The sequence below is a fragment of the Malaclemys terrapin genome, chromosome 4 (genome assembly GCF_027887155.1).
Source record: "Malaclemys terrapin pileata isolate rMalTer1 chromosome 4, rMalTer1.hap1, whole genome shotgun sequence".
Taxonomy (NCBI): Eukaryota; Metazoa; Chordata; order Testudines; family Emydidae; genus Malaclemys; species Malaclemys terrapin.
In genome coordinates this window covers 50,903,100-50,921,521 of record NC_071508.1, presented here as the reverse complement: position 1 = coordinate 50,921,521, position 18,422 = coordinate 50,903,100, and the positions used below count along the sequence as shown (strand labels likewise).

Here is an 18,422-nt window from a genome sequence, read left to right as displayed (position 1 = left end):
CCACTGCTCTGCCACAAAGAAAGACTTAGTGACCAAGCTGTCACAGATCCACAGTTCTGGTCTATGCCTCAGCCTATAACCAGTCCCTTGAGAGTGACCCCTTTAGTGTGCGTAGCCCCAAGCACTCACACAATTCCATAGCGGCCCACTCATAGCCTCCAAGACTCCGAAACTGGGCCTTCAGACATTAGCGATTCCTGTCTCGCTCTCCGCAGATCTTTGCAGCTAGTCCAGCCAAGCTAGAGTCCTGCGGGAGGCTTGTACTGTACGCCTTCAGGACAATGCTCTTGATGAATATTTGCAGAGACACCTGGCAGTCTTTTCAAAATGATGCAACAATTTATTAGTCACCTGGCATATAGACTCTGAAAGTCCTTATGTTAACAAAGGCAGGCAAAGATTAAGATAGTGTTTAGCCTGACCAATGCCAATCCAGGGCTCCCTTGAGCCATGCTGCTGTTGAAGCCCTCTTGGCCTTCTCTCACTGTCTCTGTCCCTTTCTCCAAAGGCCAGCACTTAATCCAGCCACATGACACCATTGTCCTTTGTTCTCCAGCTGGGGATTTTGCCCTGCTTTCCTGCCAAGAGGTGGGGAAAAAATCTCCTTCCTCTTGGCTGCTGGTTGCTAATTGTGAACGTTCTGGCCATTGGGGTTCCCATTGTCTTTCCAGTTCCTCCATTCATATGGGTTGACTTCAGCCAGTCCTTTAAGAACAGATAGCTATGTGACACACCACCTCATGTCCCCTGCTTTGCCCCAAGAGCAGCTTTTCAACCTTTTATACTCCATGCATAGCAGTGTGAAGTACAGTGAAAACTGAGACACAGATAGGAATCAAAAATATTACCAAAATTCCCTCTTAGTCACACAAGCACAGACCAAAAATACCTTGTGCTGGCTAAGGGAGAGCATGGCCAGGGCAGGACACAACTTCAAGCTGCCCACTTCCCAATAGAATCATAGAATATCAGGGTTGGAAGGGACCTCAGGAGGTCATCTAGTCCAACCCCCTGCTCAAAGCAGGACCAATCCCCAACTAAATCATCCCAGCTTTAAAATAAATTAATGGAGATATCCTATCTCCTAGAACTGGAAGGGACCTTGAAAGATCATCAAGTCCAGCCCCCTGCCTTCACTAGCAGGACCAAGTACTGATTTTGCCCCAGATCCCTAAATGGCCCCCTCAAGGATTAAACTCACAACCCTGGATATAGCAGGCCAATGCTCAAACCACTGAGCTATCCCTCCCCCAACCAAAGGAGGGCAGTCAAGTGACATCACCCTAGGAGTGAATCCCAGCTAGGGTATCAGAGGCCATTTACCCATCCCTGTTCCATCGTGGGTGAATATAGTCCCAGAGCTGCAACAGTTTGGTAATGTGGTCATAAACCATTTGGTCCTGTTTATATAATCAAGACTAAACTGAGTTATGTGGTCAGGACTGCCAAGACAATTCCTCAACAGTAGAGATGGCAGTGCAGTGGGACCCTAACCTCCTAGGAGTCTATTGCACTGTTCTCTCCAACAAAACCTCTCTGACCAGGAGCATGGGGAGAACTTGGGGATGCTTTCAGGATTTCACTCATAAGGGGGGGAGGGGGAAAGATTGTTATTGAAACACTGTAAAAAAAAAATCTTCAATACATAAAGTCTGTGGGAGTGAGCACAAAAGAGAAAAGCAGGGGCCGTCACCTAATATTGTCAGAGGAGGTAGGGGATGCAAGTGGATTTTGACAGCTTTGGAGTTGGGGATATTTATCACTGACATTAGGTAGATGGATTTTTCAACTACAGCACAAACTGATGGGTTAGGTGAATTTGTTCCTAGCAGGGTTTGAGAGAGGACAGAAGTTGGGTAGGAAAATTGACAGGTAATGTCCCTATGTTCCATTTCCTATTGTGCTCTGCTGCTTAACTTTAAACATGAGCTTGCTACCCAGAGGTGACTACAGTTTGAACTTACTCTTTGAATTGTTGCATGCTGTACAGCAGGAGTAGTCAATTATTTTTTGTCAAGGTCCAGATATAATCAATGTCCAGAATCCAGAGAAAATAATAAAAAATAACAATACCAGTAAGTAGTATATAAAAAGATTTTGCAATCCATTCAAAAGCATCTGGCAGTCCAGAATTGGCCTGTGGTCTGTCTACTGACTACCCCTGCTGTAGAGCAATGGAGGTGTGAGCATTCAATCTTGCAGCACATTATTTCATGTGAGATTTAGATATTGGTGGGTGTGACGTTCCCCTCTGATGTTATCAGGACCGTTGATCTGCTAGGTCACTCCAATCCTTGACTCTGGGAGCCAGCCTTACCCTGCTCTGCTGTGAGAACCCCCAATCCTGGGCTGTTCACGCACAGCCTCTGGCATATAAGCTGCTCCTTAGATTGTGCAACTGAATGACACTAGCCAACACCTCCGGTCCCAGACACAATCCTAGGAACCTCTGTCTTGCAGTGTCCAGTTATGCCCGCTGGACACTGCAAGTTTATATGAGTTCATCAATTTAACAAAGAAATTGATATGTACCAGGCCTGTTATCCCAAGGGGAGTCTATGCCACACTTCAAACCAAACACACTGCTTCAGGTAGAACAAACAAACAGATATTAACTATAAAGATATGTTTTGACTTATAATCACTTAAAAATCTAAGTCAGATTTGGTCAAATGAAATAAAAGCAAAACGCATTCTGAGCTGATCTTAACACTTTCAATGCCCTTATAAACTTAGATGCTTATCACCACAGGCTGGCTAGTTGCTCTTCAGCCAGGCTCTCCCCTTTGATCAGCCCTTCAGTCGCTTGGTGTGGTGTCTGTAGATGTAGGTGGAAGAGAGAGAGCATGGCAAATCTCTCTCCCTTTTATCATGTCCTTTCTTCCCTCTTGGTTTTGCCATCCCCACTTCAGAGTCAGGTAAGCATTAGCTCATCACAATTCCAAACTGACCAAAGGAAGGGAAGAGACTCCCTCGAGAGGCCTTGGCTACACTTGCAAGTTACAGCACAATAAAGCAGGCCTGGGCGCCCTAGCTCACTCCCCGGCAAGGCACGTAGAACGCTGACTCCACAGCTACAGTGCTGCTGGTTCTCCACCTCGGTGAGTGGAATAACGTTTGCTGTGCCCCTGCTGGAGCGCCGCGGCGCCAGTGTGAACAAGGTGTTGCGTTACTGTGCTGTGATCAGCCTCCGGAAACATCCCATAATCCCCTTAAGTCAAGTGGCCACTCTTGTCATTGTGAAATCAGCTGCAGGAATGTGGAAATGCCCTTTCAAAGCTCCGTTTCAGAGAAGCCGACTGCTTATCATCTCTGAGAAAAAGCAAACATTTACTGTTTGCTTTGAGTGAGTGAGAGAGAGGCGGGAGGGAAACGAGGGGTCTGAATTTACAAGACAGCATGCTGACACACTCAGCACCCCAAAAACCCACTCTCTCTCCCCCCACATACACACAACATACTCCCTGTCACACTCCACCCCACCCCCCATTTGAAAAGCACGTTGCAGTCACTTGCATGCTGGGATAGCTGCCCATAATGCACTGCTCCCAATGCCGCTACAAGTGCCGCAAATGTGGCCATGCCAGTGCACTTGAAGCTGTCAGTGTGGACAGACTGCAGCGCTTTCCCTACTGCGCTCTACGAAGGCGGGTTTAACTCACAGCGTTCTACATCTGCAAGTGTAGCCATGCTCTAAGAGATTCTTTTGTTGCTGCCTAGGCCAGCGTCCTTTGTTCCTGTGAGGCTGGGCTTGGTTTGTCCCATACCTGACCTGATGAGGTGTGAACTGCCGCTCTGTTCTTGGAGAGTTTCTGCATGGGCTTGCTTTAAGCCATGAGGATACATTTTTCAGTCTCATAACTATATACATGAAATTATAACCTATAACATAACTATAACATCACTATAACAACCATGCTCAGTGCATCATGAATCTTCCTAAGATACCCAACATAAACTTTGCATTGGATACCATACAATCGTTTTACAAGGATGAACATGGGGGTGCTGGGTGTTCCCCCGAGGTACTGAGCATCACAGTGGCACAACAAACTGCACAACAGTTAACTGGGGAGGAGCCTTTGTAGCTAGGCTTCCAGTTCAACTCAATACCACAAAGATGGCAGAGCGCTAGGAAGTCACTGATTACCTGTAATCAAACCACCTTGAATTGTGAACCAGTCAACTCTAACATATTCTATGTAGGTTCTTATACCATGCTCTTCATCATAGTACCTGACTGTCTTCCAATAGTGCATTAAGCAACCTGCCTCACATCTAGCTTGTTTGTGTTCTCTCATCCTTGCCCAGGGGGAGAAGCGTGTGTAGTGAAGTTTTTGGTTTTATATCATACACACACGCAGACAGGTTGCTGTTTGTTAGAGAAGGCAAGGTCAAAGGAATACACCTTGCACTTCGAGAGGGAAGTGGCGATGGTTGTACTGGGTCAGTACTTTGAAAAGAGACCTCCAAGGAACAAATAGGTGCTGCAGGAAGTTGATTTTGTAGGTGATACTTTCCTCTCTAAGTCAGTTTTTGATCAGTGGCCCAGCCTGATGTTTGCGGGGTGATACTGTACTGCTAGAGGTGTTGTCTTTCAGATAAGATGTAGAGACAAAGTCCTGTTCACTTGTGCTGATTAGAGATTTCCCAGTACCTGGCTAAATTCCAACTTAAATAGTTACATTCTGCTCACGTACATTCCTCCCACATTGTCCCCTCTGTGTAGTATTCTACCCTTCCTGACCATAAGCATCACCGTCTGTAATTAAACAGCTGCTACATTTCAGTGCAGAAGCAAGTGAACTGACCCTTACTTCCATCTTCTAGTGGCATAGAGAGGCTTTATTATCATTTGTAACATGCTGTAAGTACCTTAGCTGAAAGATACCATATAAGTGCAAAGAATTACTTTATTGAAACTGGGACAAAGGACTGGTTTCAGCTATAACAGGCTGGAAATGTAAAACTGGGACATCCATAGAAAACTAGGGCATGATGTGTGTGAGGTGCAGATAGTTGTTGGACATGAGGAGGAGGATGCCCAGGGAGTTCAACCTTGTTTGTTTGTTTCCTGTGCATAATACAATATGCCGTAAATAAATTAAATTATTTCCATTTCCAGATACCTCATTTTAAATCTTGCTTAGGTCTCAAGGGGAAGAAGTTGGGTGATTTCAGTGTAATCCCTTTAGAAATGTATTCTGTTCACATGATCACTGTTCAGCACAATTAGTAATTCTCTATAGGAGAAGCCAAGCACTGAAACATATGAGTTATTACAAGCTTAGGTTAAGGAGGACAGGGTTGCACTGACAGCCTTTACAATGATATCTTATACCTTATGAGATCCAGCAGCATGATATTTGAAAGGGACATTAATGAGCCTTGGAATACTTCTGCATCTTACTGTACTTATACAGCAGAAGAGGGCAGGGCGAGCTGTGGCCTCTCCCCTGAAGACTGCCAGGGAAAGGAGTAAGGGTGCAGAGTTGTCTGATTTAGAAGACATTGCTGTCATTTTTACTGTAGATTAAAGAGATCGTATAATTTCAGAATTAAATCATAGGAAGAGGAAGGGGTGTATGTACAAAACTATAGGGATATTAAATTGTAAGTAGGGTAAACCTACATGTGAATATCCTAGACGGCATCTCCAAGATCTCACTGCCTATTTAATGGAACTACTGTGAATTTATTTTGGGTATCAGTCACCTTCTGAGGTAGATACTTACCTTCCATGTTAATCAGTTCCAAGGTTGCCTACTGTTCCTACTTATCCAGGCCAATTTATTGAAATTAAGTCAGTTTACCTGCTGGTGTACATGATATGAATTCACTGTATTTCCTGACATTCCTGACACTAGCTCCTGGAAAAGTTATAAACAACAACATGATAAATGAATAGTCCTTTTTAAAGCTCTTCTATACAGAGCTCAAATTATTTAAGTCTGTTACCTTGCAGGTACAATACACAGTGTTCTTTTTATACAATCTGCCACTTGAGACACTAAACTAAACAGATATTCTAGGCCAAATTCTACTCCATTTCAATGGATTTACCCTGAATTTACATTGGTAAAAGACAGAAGAATTCACCCTTACCAATAATGCAGCCGGACAGTCTGAGGTGACCTCTTAAAGTAACTATCATGTGTCTGTTACAGATCATGGATCAAGCATCTGTGTGTCTAACATTTCTAAGTTTTGTCCTAGATGGGCAAGTGTAATTCACATTACTAGGTTTCAGAGTAACAGCCGTGTTAGTCTGTATCCGCAAAAAGAAGAACAGGAGTACTTGTGGCACCTTAGAGACTAACAAATTTATTAGAGCATAAGCTTTCGTGGACTACAGCCCACTTCTTCTTTCTATGTGCATCCAAAGAAGTGGGCTGTAGTCCACGAAAGCTTATGCTCTAATAAATTTGTTAGTCTCTAAGGTGCCACAAGTACTCCTGTTCTTCTTTTCACATTACTAGTGCTCTATGCTCCTGTTTCTACAATCCTGGCAAACCGTTCTCAGTGACAAAGAGGTGATGAAGACTAAGGAAACAATGAAAAAGACATTATTAAAATCAGTAAAACATTCAACAATAATGAGACTTCAAAAAAAAAAATCACTCTCTTAAGAAACTAGTTGCCTGAGGTTGGGTTTAATCTCTGCCCAAAGTGGCAGGAAAAAGGACATCTGGGTGAGACATGCAACCTTTTTACTTCCTCACTCAGATCCTGATTAATCATTTCCTGTCCCCATTCACTGCTTCCAAAGGGAGGGCTTAGGAGGGATTTCATTCCTATGTCAGCAGCATGGCTGACACAAGGACTGAAGTGAGGGTAGCTTAGGGTGACCAGACGTCCCGATTTTATCGGGACTGTCTCGATATTTGCTTCTTTGTCCCGCATACTGACCAACGTTTGGTCGGGACACTGGACAAAAAAGAAATTTTGCCCACCGCTCTGGCACTCGCGGCCCCCCCAGCTGCGCCCCCTCCTCCCCCCATTGGCTCCCTCCCCAAATCCCCGCCCTGGCCCCGCCTCTTCCCCAACCACGCAGCATTCCTTCTCCCTCCCAGGCTTGCAGCATGGCGGTGCAAGCATGGAGGGAGTGGGTGGCTTTGACTCAGCCTTATCTATAATGAATTATTATTATGGTAATACCTAGAGGCCCCAAACACCCTCAAAACTTAGGAAGAGTTCTGATCTGGATAAAAACTTTACAGCTCAGGCCCACCTCTACTGTAAATGGACTTGCACTGAGTTCCATTTCCAGGATGACTATCCTCCAGCAGAGCGAACAGATTTGCTGCATTGGTATTTCTGGTGACCACTAGTTTTTTTACTAGGGCTACTTAGAAGAAATCTAAAAATACTACAGAGGTAAATCATAAAATTCAAAATTCTGCATTCCCTCCCTTTGATTCCCATACCTTGCATCCTGAAGGATAAAAATGACAAGAGCAGCAAGTAGAGGAATTATTAATTTCTGTTCCAGAGTGTCTCTCTCTCACGTGAAAAAAGATTGGTCACCTATTCTTGACCAATCTTATTTAATCTTTTTATTACTGACCTTGGCACAAAAAGTGGGAATGTGCTAATAAAGTTTGCAGATGACACAAAGCTGGAAGGTATTGCCAATACAGAGAAGGATATCATACAGGAAGACTGGATGACCTTGTAAACTGGAGTAATAGTAATAGGATGAAATTTAATAGTGAAAAGTGCAAGGTCATGCATTTAGGGATTAACAACAAGAATTATTATTTAAACTGGGGATGCATCAGTTGGAAGTAACAGAGGAGGAGAAGGACCTCGGAGTATTCGTTGATCACAGGATGACTATGAGCCGCCAATGTGATATGGCCACGAAAAAAGCTAATGTGGTCTTCGGATGCATCAGGCAAGGTATTTCCAGTAGAGATAAGGAGGTGTTAGTACCGTTATACAAGGCACTGATGAGACCTCATCTGGAATACTGTGTGCAGTTCTGGTCTCCCATGTTTAAGAAAGATGAATTCAAACTGGAACAGGTACAGAGAAGGGCTACTAGGATGATCCGTGGAATGGAAAACCTGTCTTATGAAAGGAGACTCAGGGAGCTCGGCTTATTTAGCCTAACCAAAAGAAGGCGGAGGGAAGATATAATTGCTCTTTATAAATATATCAGAGGGATAAATACCAGGGAGGGAGAGGAATTATTTAAGTTCAGTACCAATGTGGACACAAGAACAAATGGATATAAACTGGCCATCAGGAAGTTTATACTTGAAATTAGATGAAGGTTTCTCACCATCAGAGGACTGAAGTTCTGGAACAGCCTTCCAAGGGGAGCAGTGGGGGCAAAAGACATATCTGGCTTCAAGACTAAGTTTGATAAGTTTATGGAGGGGATGGCATAATGGGATAGCCTAATTTTGGCAATTAGTTGGTGTTTTTACTGCTAATAGTCATATGCCCAATGGCCTGTGATGGGATGTTAGATGGGGTGGGATCTGAGTTACTACAGAGAATTCTTTCCTGGGTGTCTGGCTGATGAGTCTTACCCACATGCTCAGGGTTTAGCTGATCACCATATTTGGGGTCTGGAAGGAATTTTCCTCTAGGGCAGATTGGCAGAGTCCCTTGGGGTTTTTTGCCTTCCTCTGCAGCGTGGGGCCCGGGTGACTTGCTGGAATATTCTCTGCACCTTGAAGTCTATAAACCATGATTTGAGGACTTCAATGGTTCAGACATAGGTTTGATACAGGAGTGGGTGGGTGAGATTCTGTGGCCTGCGTTGTGCAGGAGGTCAGACTAGATGATCATAATGGTCCCTTCTGACCTTAACGTCTATGATTCTATGATACAGAATTACTCAGCTTAATTAAAGGGCTGCATATGGGGTCATCTAGTGCAAGAAGAGAATGGCACAGGTTTTTCAGAAAGCCAAGCATATTTCATAAGATGGGTGAGGTAACATTTTATTGGACCAACTTTTGTTGATGCAAGAGGGAAGCTTATGAGCTTACATAGAGCTCTTCTTCAGGTCTGACCTGAAGCTCAAAAGCTTGTCTCTTTCACCAACAGAAGTTAGTCTAATAAGAGATATTACCTTGTCTTTCTAATGTCCTGGGACCAACACAGATACAACACCACTGCAAACGTCTGAATTAACATGAGTATAGTAAGGAATCGAGTAAAGAACACTCCTAGGTATTAGAACAACCATGACACTGGTACAGGATTGTTTAGAACGGTTTTAAGAAATTCAATTGCTTTTTTATTTTACTTGACATGTTTTCTAAAGTTTATCTGAAATTTTAATAAAACAGGAAGTATTGGGACTGGTTGAAAGTTTCTGGATCTCACTGCCAAAAAATTAGGGTGACCTATTCACAGCAGATACTAGCACCTTGGATTTAGCTGATATTGTGCCCCCCAAAAAACTGAGAAATTAGAGCCAAATGCCTCCAGAGGTGAATTGTTCACCATGGAGTGTAGCCCTTGCCACAGTAGGACAACTTGAGGAGTCCAGATTTGTGGGGGAAGAATATTGGTATGAAGGGAGGGTCAGAGTGTGTGTCTGGGAGGGCATAGGACAATGCCAGAATTTGGATAAATATCTGAAGTCTTGCCCCAGGGAGGTTTTCCATCACTATGCCATCAGCTTGCTTTTGGACAGACTAATTCAGCATTACGTGTAGATTGCACTGCTTATTAGGGAGGGAAGATTAGGTCCAGTTCCTCCTTCACTATCTCAAATGTGCTGGGAGGGAAATAGTAAACGCATTTGAAAACATTTTAAAATAAAATTTGTATTTGAATTTTTAAAAAGGAGTAGTAAAACACAGTTACATAGTAGGAGAAATAAAATGGCTGATTCTGAGTGTATCACTATCTACAAAATTGATTTTTACTTACATTATTCTTCCCCCAAAGTCTCTGCAACACCCTAAAAACTATCTAAATTCTCAGAGGTGGCAACAAGCCTGTAGTCTGAAAGAGTAAGCACTGCCAAAAGAGCGGAGACAAACAGTGCCACCCCACCTCGTGAATGGAATCTTAGCCAGGTAGCCTGGGCTTTGTTTAGAACACTCTCTTCTCAAAGATATAAATTACTCCTGGGGGCATTCTGCACCAAAAAATTAAAAATTCTGCACACAATATTTTAAAATTCTGCAAATTTTATTTGTCAAAATAACTCACCAAAATACTTGAAAGTGGTTATGTACATTTATTTCAAAATACTTGTCAGCAAGTATGCCTGTAACAATACAGACACACACAAAAATACCCCCTGCCCTCAGGACATGTTGGGAATTGCAGCTGCCAGAAACCCTCTAGCTCCCTCTCCCTAGCAGTGTCTTTTATGTGTGAGCTGGGCTCTGCTGGGTCCAGTGGTGACTAGGAGCACTGCAGCCCATTTCTATGGGGGAAAGGAAATTCTGAGTGCATGTTAATTTCTGCAAAATTCTGCATTGTACAGTGGCGCAGAATTCCCCCAGGAGTAATTATAATGGTGGACATACTAGGCATGAAATCAACTCTTGGCACTGTTCACTCCACACTGTGGGGTCAGACTGCCCGGAGTTGCATTTGGATCCCCAAATCAGTCCATCAATACAATTTTTTATACCAAGTCAGGATTTATAATCCTATTAAGGCTACCATGTTTGATAATTGGACTTTTGCTATCTCTACTGTTTGGAGGGGCGGGAGAGGAAGGGAAGATGTAAAGAGTGTGGAGTATTGGATAGTTCTATTCTTAAACAAAAATTCCATCAGGAACTCTGCATCTATTGCCAAATACAAAAAGAACCAGTGTCCTGTAACCTCATACTTCACACAGACAATACCAATTTTTGTTAGCTGATGGAAGGGAAAGAACTGATTACCTTAAGTTAAACAACATTTCATATGCTAGTGCACAAAAACTACAAGATGTTCTCCTATGACAAAACTTCAGGATAAATCAAGAACTCAGCTTGATTTATTAGTGGGTGAGCAGCCTAACAACTAATCTAAAAACATATGTTTTATTCAGATGTTGTGCCAATAGGTTTAATAGCCTCATACAAGTCTTTCAAAGCCAGAAAATTAAATCTGACTTTACAGAATATGTGAAATGTTCATGACCATGTTTTATAATGGGCATTAAAAAAAAAAAAAAAAGACATTTAGAATTAAGCTTGAATTTAACCAAAAGCATTCTGTGAAATCCAAACATTACACAGATAGCTGTGACTGTAAGTTCATTATTTCTACCTGCATTCTATAGGGGTTGCTGTTGTCATGGTTAGAACACTATACTAAATAAGATTTTATTCAGAGCACTAGTTTCTGCATTAATGTGTCAAACCAATGTAATATTTCTCCCTGTCCTGAGTATTAATGGAATGGAAACAAGATTGCAAGTCTCTAGCAAATCCATCAGTCTCACATTACTACATGTTGGATATAGGCCTAAGATTTAAATTTAATATATGGTTATTGCTTATAGCTATAATCAGCAATGTAATCTGACTTAATTTCAAAGCAATCTATATTTTGAGGTATAGTTGAAAGGTACAGTTCCTGCCATTGCATCACTCGTAATTTCCATATGTAGAAACTAAATACCTTGGCATATGAAATTGTGTTCAATATACCCTTGGGGAAGCTCATAGGTATATTAGAACAAACAGAATAATCTCTTCTAAAAATGTGGTTTAATAGTCCCTATACCTCTTCCTTGCATAAAATCCCTGTACATCTTCCTTGTACAACATTTATTCAAACTGAGAATTAAACTTCAAGACAAAACACAGCCACTAGAGATTAAATATAGGCATTTCAGGTTTGCACAAGTGTATTATGCTATCCTTACTTATCAGATTTAAAAAAAACAGTTTATACTCTGGTACATTCATAAACTGTACAAGAAAATCCAGAAGATACGAATAGTGCTTAATTTAGGATTCAAGTCATTCCAATCATAGCAGCACATAGAAAGTTGAATGCTTTGTAGATATTATGCATATTTAAATAAGAGAAGAAAGCTATTTTTAGTTAGACATCCAAATCCAGTTCAGACTACTCTTTATTCAGGATCCTCATCCTCACTTACAAGACCTTGCAGAATGTTGACTCCCCCACCCCCACTTCCCTAACCTCCCTTCTCCACTGCAGTTTACTCCTTTCCACCTTCCATAGACCCTCCCTCCCTGTTCTCTTCCCAGTGCGCCTATTGATCTGCCCCCACTAAGGCAAATTCTCTGTTGGTATAACTCCACCGACTTCAGTAGCGCAGAAAATTTGTCCCATAATTCTTTCCATTCTTGATTTCATACCTAAAATGCTGCTGACATGCTTGGAACATTCTCTTTACCTTTATCTAGGGTTACCATATTTTAATTTAAAAAAAGGAGGACACTCCACGGGGCCCCGGCCCCGCCCCAGCTCCACCCCTTCCCTGCCCCGCCCCCACCCCTTCCCCAAAGTCCCCGCCCCAACTCCCCCCCCTCCCCAAACACTCCGCCTCCTTGCTCCTCCCCCTCCCCTGCTTCCCGCGAATCCAACATTCGCGGGAAGCCTGAAACAGGGAGGCAGCAGGTAAGCTGGGGCTGGGGCAGTGGTGGGGCGCGAGGAGGCGTGGCCCAGTCTGCCCCCCCCCGGCCAAGAGGCTCTGGCCCCGGCGTCTCCCGCCCGGCTCGGCTCGGGCCCTGGGGCGCCGGCCCTGGTTCCGGCCGAGCAGCTCCGGCCCGCCCTGGCCCCTGCGGCTCCAGCCCAGCTCGGCTCAGGCCCCAGTTCCGGCCAGCGGTACCAGCTCGGCACCGGCCGAGCACCACCGGCCAAGCACCGGCGGCTCTGGCCCAGCACTGGCCCTGGCCGAGCACCGGCCCTGGCCGAGCACCGCTGGCCCCAGCGGCCCGGCCACCGCCGGCCATGGTTCCAGTTCCAGCCGAGCGGCTCCAGCCGAGCACCGCCGGTCCCAGCGGCTCGGGCCCTGGTTCCGACCGAGCTCCTCCGGCCTGGCACCCCTCCCTCCCTATTTTCCCAGACATGTCCGGCTTTTTGGGATTTCCTCCTGGATGGGGATTTGAGGCTCAAAAAGCTGGACATGTCCGGGAAAATCCGGACGTATGGTAACCCTACTTTATCTGCCAAGCAATCTCTCACAGCTCCCCTTCAAACCCACCTTCTCTTCAGGTAATCCTTCCAATCTTCCCCTCATCCACACTCACTGAAATTGTTGTCCTGTGACTTGGCTTGGGTGTGTCTCATTTAGTCTTGATTCACATAGATGCTGAACATTCATAATTCGAAGTGAAGTTATTGGGAAGTGTGTGTGCTCAGCAACTTTAAAATCATTGCCTACGCTTTCAAGTCCGATATCTGTTTTATAAGCAAGTATAAGTTTACTGAATAATTTGCTTTTATTGATAAGTCATTCTGTTCACTCTTGCAATAATGAGTTATCAACTTTTGCCTGTGAACACAGATTTTCATGAATTTGTGAGAATTGGTAAATTTGATCAGGACCCAAATGTAACCATCATTAATTGTATTGAGTGGCAAAATTCCACTGGGGAACAAATCAGCTTCATTACATCAGAGCAAAACCCATAGCTTTTACATCAGTAAAGAAGTCACATTAAGCATTTTTGTGGAAAATATTGAAATATTGAAAGTTTAGAGACTAAATGGATGCTTTCTCTTTTCAAGTAATACCACATCTGTGATTTCCAGCTTGGTGGGAGAGTGTTGAGGAAGTGGGGGGAGGAGGGGAAGGGAGGTGTTTTTCCTACACAGTTCTAATTGATCTGTGAGAACTGAATTTCTATCCCCAAGATACAAATGCTGTATGAATATCTGTACTGGTTCAGTATTTGTGATCCTCACCAATAGCTTGCCAACAAAACACACACACAAGCCATCTTTACTAATGCAATGTACTTGTGCAAATTCTGCATGCTTATTCATGCAAAACTCCCATTAACTTGGTCTACTGCTGATGCTCTTCAGAGATAATGTTGCAAATCAAGACAATCAAGATTTGACCCTGTTCATGTAAATGAGCAGCACTTGCCTGGTTTTCAAAGCTGAGCATTCGTAACTCCCAGTGAAGCTCAGCATCTTTGAAAATCTTGTCACATCACAACACACCCCTCCCAAATTATGCTCTCATTTACACACATGAAATTCCATTAACTTCAACAAAGTTGTATCAGTGTGAGAGCAGAATTTGGCCTATATAAAACAAAAAATTGTAGATGCTGTGTGTGAGGGTGAAACACCATGAATTTTATAAGCTATTAAAAAATAAAAAGACAACCCCAAACTCATTTCCATTATGCCTCCAAGAGACTGAAACAGCATCAGAAATTAAAGATCATTCATTATGTTTAACCTCTAATCTCTTGAGCTCTCAGAACATTTGTTATACTAAATCAGAATTTCACTTGCAATGTTCAAACATGTTTTGATGGAAGAAAAAAAGATTCTGAGAGGCACACTGCCTCAGCTTATAACATCAACACTGCTCTCTTGTGGCAGAAACTTAAAGTGAAATATTGATCTGCTTTGCACTAAGCACCACAATGCTAGGATATAAAACAGCCTGATTGGTGAGGGAAATACAAAACAAACACCTGCCAATAAATATGGCTGCTGAAGTGTGGCATAAATAAGATAAAGAGCAAAAGCAACAAGAGAGATCACTAGGCTTTAACTTCTCAGGTGTGAAGTATTCAGCTGATCTTTCTTACTACAGTGTTCATGCCAAGCTTTCCAGGAAAAAACACTAGTCAGAATTCTCTTTTCCAGCCAATTCTTGAGACAACTTTATCAGAGCAAAGTTAAGAGTCAGTCTGTTCATTTTCAAATACTTATGCCTTCAGGAAATTCAAACCACAGTGCCAGAAACAGGGCTGGCTCTGGCTTTTTGGCCGCCCCAAGCAAAAAAAACCAAAACACTTGCAGCGCAGCCAGAGCGTGGGTGCAGAGGGACCGGCTGGGAGGGGGGAGGGGGAAGAGAGCAGGCAGGAGAGAGAAGGGGGCGGCCAAGACTACAGCAGGGGCGCTGCCACGTGGCCCCTCCCGCTGCACCGCCTCCTGCCGCGAGTGCTCCACTCTGGTCGGCGGGGAGGGAAGGAAGAGGACTGCTCTGCAGGGCGCTCTGGTTCTCCGCGCCGCCGCCCCCTACAGGGCGGCCGGAGCAGAACAAGAACAACAAACAAAAAGCGGCAGTGCCGCCCTAGGATTGGGCAGAATGCCGCCTCGAACAATCTGCCGCCCCAAGCACCAGCTTGCTCTGCTGATGCCTGGAGCCAGCCCTGGCCAGAAATGAAAGACTATTGCTGTTATCCCTTAAGCTGTTGAGCTCCAAGTCATTTGATATTTTGAATCAGAGTTTCACTTGTATTTCAGTCACTTGTAATTCAGTCACTTTCTCACTTTTCTCCTCCAGCCTCTATATGTAGAATATGGAAGGTTGGTCTCAGTGGCTAAGCAATGATACAAATATACACAACGCTCACTCTCTCATGTTAACAAGCCATGGCTTCGATTCAGCAAGTTACTTAGTCCTGGTCTATACTAAGAACTTAGATCGAATTTAGCAGCGTTAGGTCAATTTAGCCCTGCACCCGTCCACATGACCAAGCCTGTTTTGTCGACTTAAAGGGCTCCTAAAATCGATTTCTGTACTCCTCCCCGGCGAGGGGTTTAGTGCTAAAATCGACCTCGCTGGGTCGAATTTGGGGTAGTGTGGATGCAATTTGATGGTATTGGCCTGCAGGAGCTATCCCAGAGTGCTCCATTGTGACCGCTCTGGACAGTGCTCTCAACTCAGATGCACTGGCCAGGTAGACAGGAAAAGCCCTGGAAACTTTTGAATTTCATTTCCTGTTTGGCCAGCATGGCGAGCTGATCAGCACAAGTGACCATGCAGAGCTCATCAGCACAGGTGACCATGGAGTCCCAGAATCGCAAAAGAGCTCCAGCATGAACTGAACGGATCTGTTACTGGATCTGATTGCTGTATGGGGAGAAGAATCCGTGCAGGCAGAACTCCATTCCAAAAGACGAAATGCCAATATATTTGCCAAAATTTCCAAGGGCATGATGGACAGAGGCTACAACAGGGACACACAGTAGTGCCACGTGAAAGTTAAGGAGCTGAGGCAAGCCTACCAAAAAACAAAGGATGCAAACGGTCACTACAGGTCAGAGCCCCATACATGCCACTTCTATGATGAGCTGCATGCAATTCTAGGGAGGGCCCCTACCACTACCCCACCACTGTCTGTGGACACCTGCAAGAGGGGAATCTCACACAACAGGGATGAGGATTTTGTGGATGAGGAAGATGAGGAGGAGGAGGTGGTTGAGTATAGCTCACAGCAGGCAAGCGGAGAATATCTTCTCCCTGGCAGCCAGGAACTGTTTATCACCCTGGAGCCAATACCCTCCCATGGTCCCAAGGCGGGCTCCCGGACCATGAAGCCGGAGAAGGCACCTCTGGTGAGTGTACCTTTGTAAATATAATACAGGGTTTAAAAGCAAGCGTGTTTAATTATTAATTTGCCTGGAAGACTTGGGATGCATTCGCAGCCAGTATAGCTACTGGAAAAGTCTGTTAATGTGTCTGGGGATGGAGCGGAAATCCTCCAGGGACATCTCCATGAAGCTCTCCTGAAAGTTCTCTAAAAGTCTTTGCAGAAGGTTTCTGGGGAGGGCAGCCTTATTCCGTCCGCCACGGTAGGACACTTTACCACGCCAAGCCAGTAGCACGTAGTCTGGAATCATTGCAGAACAAAACATTGCAGCGAATGGGCCCAGGCTTTGGTGGCATTCAAGCAACATCCATTCTTTATCTCTCTGTGTTAGCCTCAGGAGAGTGATATCATTCATAGTCACCTGGTTGAAATACGGGAAATTTGTTTAAGGGGGCATTCAGAGGTGCCCGTTCCTGCTGGGCTGTTTGCCTTTGGCTGAAAAGAAATCATCCTCGCTGTTAGCCAGGCAGTGAGGGAATGCCCGTTCATGCTGAGCTGTTCATGTTTGGCTGACAGGGATCTTCCCTGATACTAGCCACAGGGTGGGGGTGGGGGTGTGAAGCAATCATCCCAGAGAATTGGGGGGGGGTTGGATTGTGCTGCACATTCACCCTAAAACCGCAGCCCCCTCCTTTTAAATGGCCAACCCAACGAGCTTTGCTTGGGATGGGAAAGGAGGGCGCTGCTGTTTGAAACCGTTCCCACATGTTATGAATGTTGAAGAAGCCGAAACCTTTTGCCTTACCATGGCTGCCTGCAAGACGAATTCTGTTGCGCAGCCAAGCGTGTGTGATGTCTCACACCAAACTGGCAGGCGCTCAATACAAGAGGCAAAATGCGACCTTGTACCAAATGCACATGTGCTATGTAATCTGAATTGCTTGATTCAGTGTGAAATAATCTTCCCTTTGTTCTCTAAAATGTATCTTACTCTCTCTTTTTTTCCTCCTGCAGCTGCAAATGTTTCTACGCTCCCCCTATCATCTCCATCCCAGAGGCTAGCGCAGATTAGAAGGTGAAAAAAACCGCACTCGTGATGACATGTTCTCAGAGTTCATGCAGTCCTCCCGCACTGAAAGAGCTCTGCAGAATGCATGGAGGCAAACAATGTCAGAGTCCAGGAAAGCGTTAAATGAATGCGATGAGAGGAGGGAGGAGCACATTGAGAGGAAGTAGGATGCAATGCTGAGGCTAATGGGGAAGAAAACCGGCATCTGGTGGAGCTTCAGGAAAGGCAGCAGGAGCACAGACTGCTGCTGCAGCCCTGTATAACTGCCTGCCCTCCTCCCCAAGTTCCATATCCTCCTCACCCAGATGCCCAAGAACGCGGGGGGGGGGGGGAGGGGGGAAGCTACGGGCACCCAGCCACTCCACCCCAGAGGATTGCCCAAGCAACAGAAGGCTGGCATTCAATAAGTTTTGAACTGTAGTGTGGCCTTGTCCTTCCCTCCTCTCTTCATCTAGCACCTCACCCGGTGCTTCCCTCCTCACCCACCCCCTCCCAGGCTACCTTGCAAGTTTTCTCCTTATTTGTGTGATGAATTAATAAAGAATGCATGATTTTGAAACAATAATGACTTTATTGCCTCTGAAAGCGCTAATTGAAGGGGAGAGGTCGGTTGGCTTACAGGGAACTAGAGTCAACCAAGGGGGTGGGTTTGCATCAGGGAGAAACAAAGAGAACGGTCACATCATAGCCTGGTCAGTCATGAAACTGGTTTTCAAAGCTTCTCTGATGCTCAGGGCACCCAGCTGTGCTCTTCTAATCGCTCTGGTGTCTGGCTGCGTGTAATCGGCCGCTATATGATTTGCCTTAACCTCCCACCCCACCATAAACGTCTCCCCCTTACTCTCACAGATATTGTGGAGCACACAGCAAGCAGCAATAACAATGGGAATATTGGTTTT

The 18,422-nt window shown here is 44.7% G+C and overlaps 1 long non-coding RNA gene across 1 annotated transcript in view; it reads left to right on the top strand.

Annotated features, from left to right (window-relative positions):
- Positions 1–18,052, top strand: part of LOC128835986 (uncharacterized) — a 51,179-nt gene extending 33,127 nt beyond the window's left edge. The window contains exon 3 of the long non-coding RNA XR_008444723.1: positions 17,469–18,052. This is a non-coding gene — a long non-coding RNA (uncharacterized LOC128835986). The remainder of the gene's footprint in view (positions 1–17,468) is intronic.
- The last annotated feature ends 370 nt before the right edge of the window (positions 18,053–18,422 follow it).